Source organism: Molothrus aeneus, chromosome 3 (assembly GCF_037042795.1).
Source record: "Molothrus aeneus isolate 106 chromosome 3, BPBGC_Maene_1.0, whole genome shotgun sequence".
Lineage (NCBI taxonomy): Eukaryota > Metazoa > Chordata > Aves > Passeriformes > Icteridae > Molothrus > Molothrus aeneus.
The window spans coordinates 52,184,009-52,193,293 of record NC_089648.1 but is presented as its reverse complement, the minus strand read 5'-3'; positions in this window follow the sequence as shown (position 1 = coordinate 52,193,293).

Here is a 9,285-nt window from a genome sequence, read left to right as displayed (position 1 = left end):
CAGTAAGTCAGCTGCTTTTCTTCAGCTGGCCTCTGTGCAACTGGATCGGTTTTTTCAGGCCTTGTATAGGCCTGTCTGGAGTGTTTTCACTGTAATCTCTACCTAATGATGGGAATTTTTTTTTTAAAGTGTGTAACAGAGTATAAAATCTGAGGAAATATGATAACTCAGAAGAGAAAAATTCAAGATGAGAAAAATCATGTCATTTCAAATACAAAACATAATCACCAGATTAGCTTAATCTGAAGAAATTCCCGTCAGAAGCAGCATGGTCGTATGACTTTGGAAAGAGCTGAAAATGCTTCTGGCACCATTCTTCTTAGGGCTTAGAATATCTATGAATCTGATTCTAGTATCTTAAACAAACAAACAAAAAAACCATCTCAGTTCAACAGTTGAAAAGGAAATCTAGCTCTTAAGGTGTATGCTCCATTTACATATCAATAATAATAATAATAATAATCATCTGCTTCTAATAATGAATTTAGTAATTACAGCCAAACTCTAGTGGCCATAGCAAATGGTGGCAAGAATTACTTCAGAGGAGATATGGCACTTCTTTTGAAAGTAACACAAAGTGGAATGTTAAAAGTACATTTTCAGGATGTTGGACTGCTTGATCTACTCTGATCTGTTGAAATTTGGGTAGGTGGCTTGACAGGGAATGCTGCATAGCATGCAAAAATGCCTTCTAGTTACAATGTAATGTGGCAAGATAAAAATTTGGATTCAAGGACTAGTTTTCAGGAAATTCAATCTCCAGTGAGCAGCTTGGGACACAGGGCAGAAGGGTACAGGAACTGTATGAGATGATGTATGCTAATACCCATGGTCTGGTTTTTTAGACAGAAGCAGTAGTGGGACAGCAAAGAGGATTGTTCCTGGATTCAGCAGGAAAGGGTTTCACAATTCTCCTAACAAAACAAGAGGAGTTACTCCAGTACAGCAGCCCTTGCTTCTGCACCAATTTGTTTGGGGAAAGGGTGAGCCAGTCCATTACACACAGTGCAAGGGAACATCCTCCACTCTGCCAGAGGATGGCAAAATTAAAATTGCCTCAGACTGAATCCATCTGTCACCACAGCATGTTTTGCCCTCTCTGTAGCAATGTGGTAATAACAGTTCCTGATCCCTCTGGCATATAGCCGTAAGGCAGACAAGGAGATTAACCTAAATTTAGCATGATATTGTTCAAAAAATAACGCCATCTCTCAATTCTTTTTCCTTAACTAAGCGGTGCCATTCTGGTCAGTGGAGAAGGTAGGAAAGGGAAATGCCTTTTTTGCAGGATAGAGGCCTCCTAATTGCAGGATACCATCCATCTTCTCAGGATGCATCTGACACTGAATTTCCTCCAGAGGCTTGTGAAAAAGAAATATTTTATCAAACATCCTGAATTTTGCTGCTGTTTGGGTCTAATTATGTCATTTGCTAGTCAGGAGGATCCTGAGATACTTAAATATGCTAGGATACTATGAAGTTCTTTGAAGGTCTTTTTGTAAATTATTTTGTAATTATGCATAAATCCAGTCTGAAGCAGATGCATACAGATAAAGCAAGTGAAGGTTGATTAAAGATATGTAGGTCATTAGAGTGAAACTCAAGATTTGTGTTGGCTTATATTCTTAGTGCCTCTACAGGATGCAACCTTGATAGTTACTATATGATCTAACAGGAAAAAAATGTTGTGTCTTGCTCAAGGATATGCATTACATTTATTTTTTCTATAATCTAAATTATATAAATTATTATTTTATATAATAGTTGTTGCTTCCTCCGAAGTATTTGTGTCAGGCATCATAGCAGCTATCAAGGGCTAGCTTTTCCAAGATTTCTATGCTCTGAGTCCAAGATTCTTCTGAAAAATTTCTCATGTAATGCCTGCATATAAGCTGAGCTTGTGTTTGTTCAGAGATTTTATACTGTGCTGTAAAAAGCAGTCAGATATTCCACACAGGCAACTTACATAGAGCCAGTTCTGGATTTAATTTTGTTTACTGGGTCATTTTCTTCAGCGGGTCTGTCTGTAGGGGTGAGAGTACAAGGAACTTAAAGAAAAAATAGGAGACAGCCAACATTGTTTTGAGGATGAAATTCAGCACTAGCACAGGTGTGGGGCACCAGCCCTGTGCATTTGCCTCACTCCAGTATAGGCTGCTTCTCACAGACACCATCTTGTCACTGTGTTTTTCAAACTCTACCTGAAGCTCTTATCACATGGTCCTTATTTATGGTTGTTGCATCAGGACAATGTGGATAGGCTCTATTTGCTGATGGGTGGAGGACTGGTTTGGCAGCAGAGCCTGATTCACTTTGTGAAGAAATTTGGCCGGCAGGTCATTAAAACACCATGCACACACAAACAGAGCACAGCCATGTCTGGGGAGGTGTGTAAATAATGAGTAGCAGAGGGGATTAAACACCTGCTGACCCATCAGGTTTAAAGAGCTGGGAAAAGGAAGTTGCCTATAATCCAGGGCAAAGCAAGTGATGAAATAGCAGCAAACTCATGGTTTAGGAATCCCTGAGTGGATAATTCAGCCTTTTCAGGCTGCAGTGATGAATCACTGAGTGTTTTTCTGGGTGTGAGCCCTCAGGTGAGGAGATGCTGGCCACACTGGAAGTGACCTCAACAACAAGCTCCCTGGCACGGATCAGGGGCTGTTCTAAAGCAGAAAGGCAGTGGGCCAGCAATACAGAGCATACAGCTAGAGTTTAATTGTAAGGTTAGGATTAAATAATGATTTGTGAAGATTTAAGAGCACAGCTTTATTACATGTCTGAGGCCGGATAGGTGCTGTTAGCATCTAGCTCAGCAAATGATAATTGTACATGTTCCCTCAAAAGAAAAGTAATCTGAGCTGCAGTGAAATTAAGTTACAAAGGCAGCAGTGACTGGAAAAAGTGTGAGGGTTTTCTCTCTTCTTTGTCACTGCAAAATGCTGATGGAGAAACATTCAGATTTTGAGTTTGGAGACTTGTGATCAAGTGTAATCATGTTGTAGACCCATCAAAATTAATGAAAATACTTTAAGCATGGATTCAGTCATATTTCTGTGATCACAGAATGGTATATCCATCTTAAAATATAGTATATGAACAAAATGCTTAAGTAATCTTAACACACTCAAGAGTTTTTAATGTGCATATGAAGTTTTGGCCAGGTAAGTTTGAGTAGCTGTGTGTACATACTCAATGGCTCTCTGTGATACTTCTGGAATATTCTGTAAAATAGATTATCTTGTCATGCTGTAAGTACCTTCAAAAATAAGTTATCAAAAAAGCAAAGAACTAGAGACAAGCTAGCACAGCAAGTTAAACTACCTGTCCCTGCACAAACAGTGCTCCTGTGCTCCAGGAAGACAGACACTGCTGTAATTGTAGTGAGGGCTGGCACCTTGGAGGCATCAACATTGCTGGAAATGAGGGTTTGGATGTCATGAGTTTCCATGAGCTCATTGCTCACAGAAGTTTGCTGTCTGGGCAGAACTGCTGTTGCTGCAGCAAGCCGGCTCTCCCCCCGGCGAGGACTGGGTGAGGAGGGCAATGAGGGGGAGCTGCATTGAAACTTGACAAATCACTGCTGCTACTTGTTGCTTTAGGAACTGTAAGAAGTCTGGAGATATAAGACTTATTCCTCTTCACCTTCCTGATTACCATGTAGGAGAATACAGGGACAGCAGCAACCCCATTCTGCAGCCTTCTCCAAATCTGGTGGGTTTAAGGGGCAATCAATTTAAATTTCATAAAAGGACAGCTCTGCCTGTTGGCAGGCAACAGCTGACTGCTCATTGTACTGAGTCATGCTGCCTTCCACGAAAAGAGGTTAATCTGTCTGCCCAGCCAAAGCTCTGACTTGTGGCTCAACATAAGTCTTGATGCAAATCTTGTCCACAGTCAGTAAAGGGGTGTCTGTCTGTCAGCTTTGGTGAGACTAAAACTCTGTGAGGATTCCCAGTATTGAGATAAATCTGCACAAAGAGCCAAAGGGCTCTTTGGCTACAAAAAGGAATGCAAAATGTCTAGTTTTAAGAAGCAACACGAAGAGTGTAGACTTGAGCAGAATGTGGTGTTTGAGCAGTGTCAGTGCCAGTAGATTGCTGAATGGAGTTAATTCAGGAACTCCTTTGCTTACCAGGCTGTAAAGTCTCCATTAAAAAAAAAAAAAAAAAAAAAAAAAAACCAACAAACCAAGCAGCAAACACTTTGGCTTTATTTATGTTGCTATGAAAAGCTGAAAAATGAGAAAGGGGAAAAAAAGAAGCTGTTTACAATTTTCTGAAATTGAGACAATGCAAAAAAATTTATTTTGTCTTGATTTGCTATTTAAGTGCTAAAAGAAATTTCCTATAGTCAAAAACACTCTGCTTTTATAAATCCAAATGTACACATTCCATCGGCTGAGGCAAAGCCAACAGGGTTTGGAATGTAGCAGAAAGTTTTACTAATGAATGATTAGCATTTATCTCACAAATAATATTGCTTTGTTTCAGTCTGGCATAGGACAAAAAACTATCTGAGTTTTAAAAGTCTCCTCAATAAATCATTATCATAAACTTAAAAACACTCATTGCACTTGAGAACAGGGAAAATGGAAATTAGCATGCTGTGCTGACTGTGCCCTCCTGTAATTCTCCCTCTTAGGGAGAGCTTCGGATAAAAAGCTGCTGCCTCCAACACCAGCACCTGCTCTAGCATTTTAAGTGTCAAGAGAGGAGCAGATCTGGTCTGGGGGCATCATCTTTTATGAGGAAAAATTATCTGCCATGGGTCCAAAGAAATGGCGGAAGGGTGGAACTGATAGAGGGCCCTTAGTGACATAGCTACAGCTTGGTGGCTAAGCCACTCTCTAATCTGTTAGCACTTTGAATTTCAATATGGTCACTTTTACAGTATTTTCCTCCCACCTACAAGTTCCACAGTCCTTGAGAATATGAAGTCCTATAGAAACTTTTTCTTTGGGAAATATATTAATCCAATATTATAATAAAATATCACATGATTAATACTGTTCATTAGGCTTTGTTTACTTCACAGACTTGGTTAATGAGGTCAAAACCAGGAACTTTCATTCAGAGATGGAGTCCATCCACCTACATTTTAATTAATTAAAAACCAGACATCCCATTTCTCTTCTCCTGGTCCATTGACCTCTGCCCCTAAAAGTCTTGCTGTGGCTATAGGATGGTACATAACAGTTTGTGGGAACAGCTCTTCCACCCAATAAAACCCCTAATGTCACTGAAAGGAACTTTGTGGACTAAATTTTTTTCTCCCTACACAGGGTCTATACTTCTAGGCCATGCTTGTCCACAGGTCCCTTTTTCCTTCTTTTGTATTCATGTGTTACCACTTGCAGTTTGATTCTACTGTATCAGTATAACTTCCTACATTAATAGCATTTTGCCTATTTGATCTCAGAGGTACTGGAATCAGGAGAATTCTGCCAGCTCTTCCACATACTTCCCATGCAACCTTGTGTGCCAGGCACTCGGGCTCGGTAGTATCATCCTTATTCATGGTGATTACCATGGGAAACACATGAGCAGTCCCACTGGGTGCTCTGGCTACAACACATGAGTGAGCAATCACCAACGTGAGCAAAGGTTACAAAATCCTGTACAGAACTTCTCTGCACCTGGGTTAACTACTAGGAAAAGATATTATTTCATTTTCTTAATGAGCGGTGCAAGCTAAAATTCCTCAGCTTGAGAAGAAAGATACTGCAGAAGTGTAGTGGAATGACAGGACAAACCTCTTAAGCTCCCCATCCTATGTTGTGATATTCAGTAGCTTTGATAATGCTCTCTCTGAAATCCCAAACAGGAGGCTTCCTCCCAGGTGTGAAATATTCTGGGTCAAAGCCCAATTACTGTCTCTGAGCTGTGCTGTCTGGCCTTCTGCAGAACTTCTCTCTCAGAACAAGCATCATGATCAGATTTAAATATTTAATCTTCTTTGAAATATATTACTAAAAAACTTGTCCAAATCCATCCAGAATATATCTGTTTCTGACATGAATTTTGAGTTTTCCTGATAGGGGTTGGTTTGTTTGTTTGTTTGTTTTCCTTTGACAGAAAAAAATTTCCATGTTGTCTCTACCAGATGAGGAAAACAGGTCATGTTGAAAACACGGGGAAACGTGCTGTTAGCACCCCCACCCCCAAACAAACCAATGATAAATGCTACTTGAAGCAGGTTTAACATATCTGAGAGATTAGGATCAGTCTTTGTCTCTACCCTAGATAGCTTGCTTTTAAATGTGACCTCCTTTCCTTGCCTAGCCAGATGCTCTTTGTCTGCTGGGACCACTCCCCGTGGAGCCATCGGGACAGCTACTTCGCTTCCCAGTCTCTCCTGAAGGGCCAGGGCTCTTCCAAGTGCTTTCCTGCTACTGAAAAGACTATAATTAGCTTCTTCCTCCATTTCCCTCTGTTTTGGTGTTATACAGCCTTTTTTCCTATCTTCCGAAGACTCATCCCCCATCCTGTCCTGCTTTTGGACACATTACAGCATTCCTGTAAAAGGAAATGCTATGCTATGGGAGTGTAAACACATTGTTCAATAAAGGCAAAATACAAAGTTTTATAGTAAAGAATCAACATTTTCTTCCTTTCCCATTGGGCTGTGGCTTACCTGTAACCCAAAATAGATACTACCTCCTTCTTTCTGAACTATGGCTTCTTCTACCTTTATGCTAAATATTGTTATTACCCTGTTTATCTCAGTAGCCCAAATATTAAGGTTTCCTTTATTGCTGCAGTACATTTTCCCCTATATATAAGTAGCTGCATAATGAGCTTTCCTGTCCATTTCTATCAGTGGAATAGCTTTTGAAAATGATTCAAAAACCTCAGCTGAGAATGTATTTTGAAAGAATGTTATGAGGAATTCTTGGTTTATAAAGAATTTGAAGCTGAGAAGTTCCAAAATCTTACAAGCAGAGACTTTTCTTACAAAAAAAGTCAGATTTCACAGTTCATTTAACAGAACTTAGTGTCAATGTTTTTAAACTTTTCCCAAAAAAATCCCCAAAACAAAGGAAAAAAACCCAAACCCCGCAAAAACCTCAGAATCTTAGCATCTTCTAAAAATTGGCTCTGCAAATTTAGGGAACTTGTCTTAGTTAAAACAAATTATGTGCCAGTTTTTCAGATTTTTCCTACTCAATTATGCAGGTCTCAAAGCTCAGATCACCAAAGAAATTAGTGAAAAGCTATTTTAAGTTATTTCATGTGCTAGTTTATCCAAGCCAAGCTTTGTAATAAAAATGTGACAATTAGCATTCCTTTGTAATTTAATACAAATTTATTCCTTTTTAATTTATTATAAATTCAGTCCTTTTAAATTTATTTCAAAGGACGATAACTTTACAAAATAATTTTCTAGCTTTTTGCATAGGCTTTGGCAAGTACACTCTTATCTACTGAACTATATGTGTTTGAAAATAGATATACAGTACTTCAAACAGCAGCTCTGAATTATTGTGGCAGCATAGCTGTTAGCATGTATTTCTTTTTGGCTTTCTAGCCTAGGACATTTTGTAGGACACACATTCACTTTGCCAATTTAAGTTCTTGTGTCAGTCTCAGTCTTGAGAAGCCCTAAATATTGTTGCTCATTTCCATACTTTGTTCCTGTCAGTTGTATCAATCAGTTCATAAATCTAAAGTCTAAGTTGCTGAATCCAGAATCTCTACCCAGTCCAAATGGCTTCTGCATGTCTTTGCACACCATAACTTTCAAGATAATGACCCTATCAAGACCTATAGAATAAGCATCCATTTCAGTTTTGTGTTTCAAGCTACTCAGATGACATACTAGACAAATCTCACTTATTCCTTCACCACTAAACATAAACTCTGATTCCACTTCTCCTGCTAAGGTCTTTGTTAGTTAGTATTATCTAGAGGAATTTCTGGTAGTCAAAATGCAGTAGGTTGAACAAGGAAACATCTAAGATGTGAGCAGTTTCACCCAAACTCTCACGAAACTCTAAGACTACTCAAGAAGTTTATCCTACTCCTTGTCTAAACTCGAGTTTATTGCTGGGTTTTCCTGGTCAGGATCTCTGCTATGGTAGGTTGTCTACGCTGGTAAAAGCCAGTAAAGAAAGTGTATGCCCTAGGAAATCCAGTGTGCCTGGGGATGTTCCCAGGCCAAAATGGAGCCAGAGAAAAACTTTGTGGTTTACCAGTGTCAGTGACTGCCTTTATCCTAGCAATACAAACAGTCACAGAAGACTGGCAAACCTCAGCAGTGCTGTAGGCACTTGGTTCTGCTGTGTTGGCATTAGCACAGAGTAACAGCAGCGTGCACTTCCAGAGATTTTGTGACCATGAGGTATCAGAAAGGAGAATCAGTACCTGTCGCTGGGAGCACTTTTGCTGAAGTTATGGGGAGCCCCACAAGCTGTTCTGCCATGAGGATTACACAGTAAAGCAAGTGGCTCTTGTCTTGCTTGACAAATAAGATGATCATTTGATTTAAACAGAAATACACTGTGACATCCCTTATCAGTGGAGACAATTTTCTGCTTGAGAGAAAGAATGGCCAAATAGTGATACAAGAACAGAAAGCTGACAAAGAAAAGCTATTACACATTCAGCTTTTATTTAAAATTACCTTTGGCCCCTAGAACAGCCAGGGCACTTCCCCACACGCTTCTGCCACTGGTGGCAGAGAATGAGTCTTAGCAAGAGCAAAGTACAGCAGCAGCAGTGGCAGCATCATCCCTGCCAGGCCCCAGCTCTCTGCTGATTCAGGTTGTCACTGAGCCAACAGAGACTCTCATTGCACAGCAATTCATCTACCAATGCTTTAAAACAAGACTGCAGCCCCTTTCCTTATTTGACTGGCTCACTGAAAGCCCACAGCAAAGTCTGCTTGTTTAACTTCTCCTATGGATGGTAACATTCCAATTATTTTGACATTGTGAAATCTGGACTTTGCTAAGCAGGTAGCAGAAATAATAAATGCTATTAGGTTACTCTGAACTGTCTGTTGGCATTCATGTCCCAGGAGCCAACTGGTTGGAATAACATCTATCAGGCTCAGTTGTACTGGAAAGACACTTGAAGCAAAAATTGCTAGTTAATGGGGATACCTGAAGGAGGGATGTTGTCAGAGGAACTCAGTAGAAAACAACCTGAAATGTCTCTTCTCACATGCTCTGTAATTAAACATAAGAGGAGTCAAGATTTTCTTTCAGAAAAAAACAGTCCTAAGGGAGACTCAACATCTTACATAAAAATAAATGAGAGAAAATTACTCAGAATACAAAAT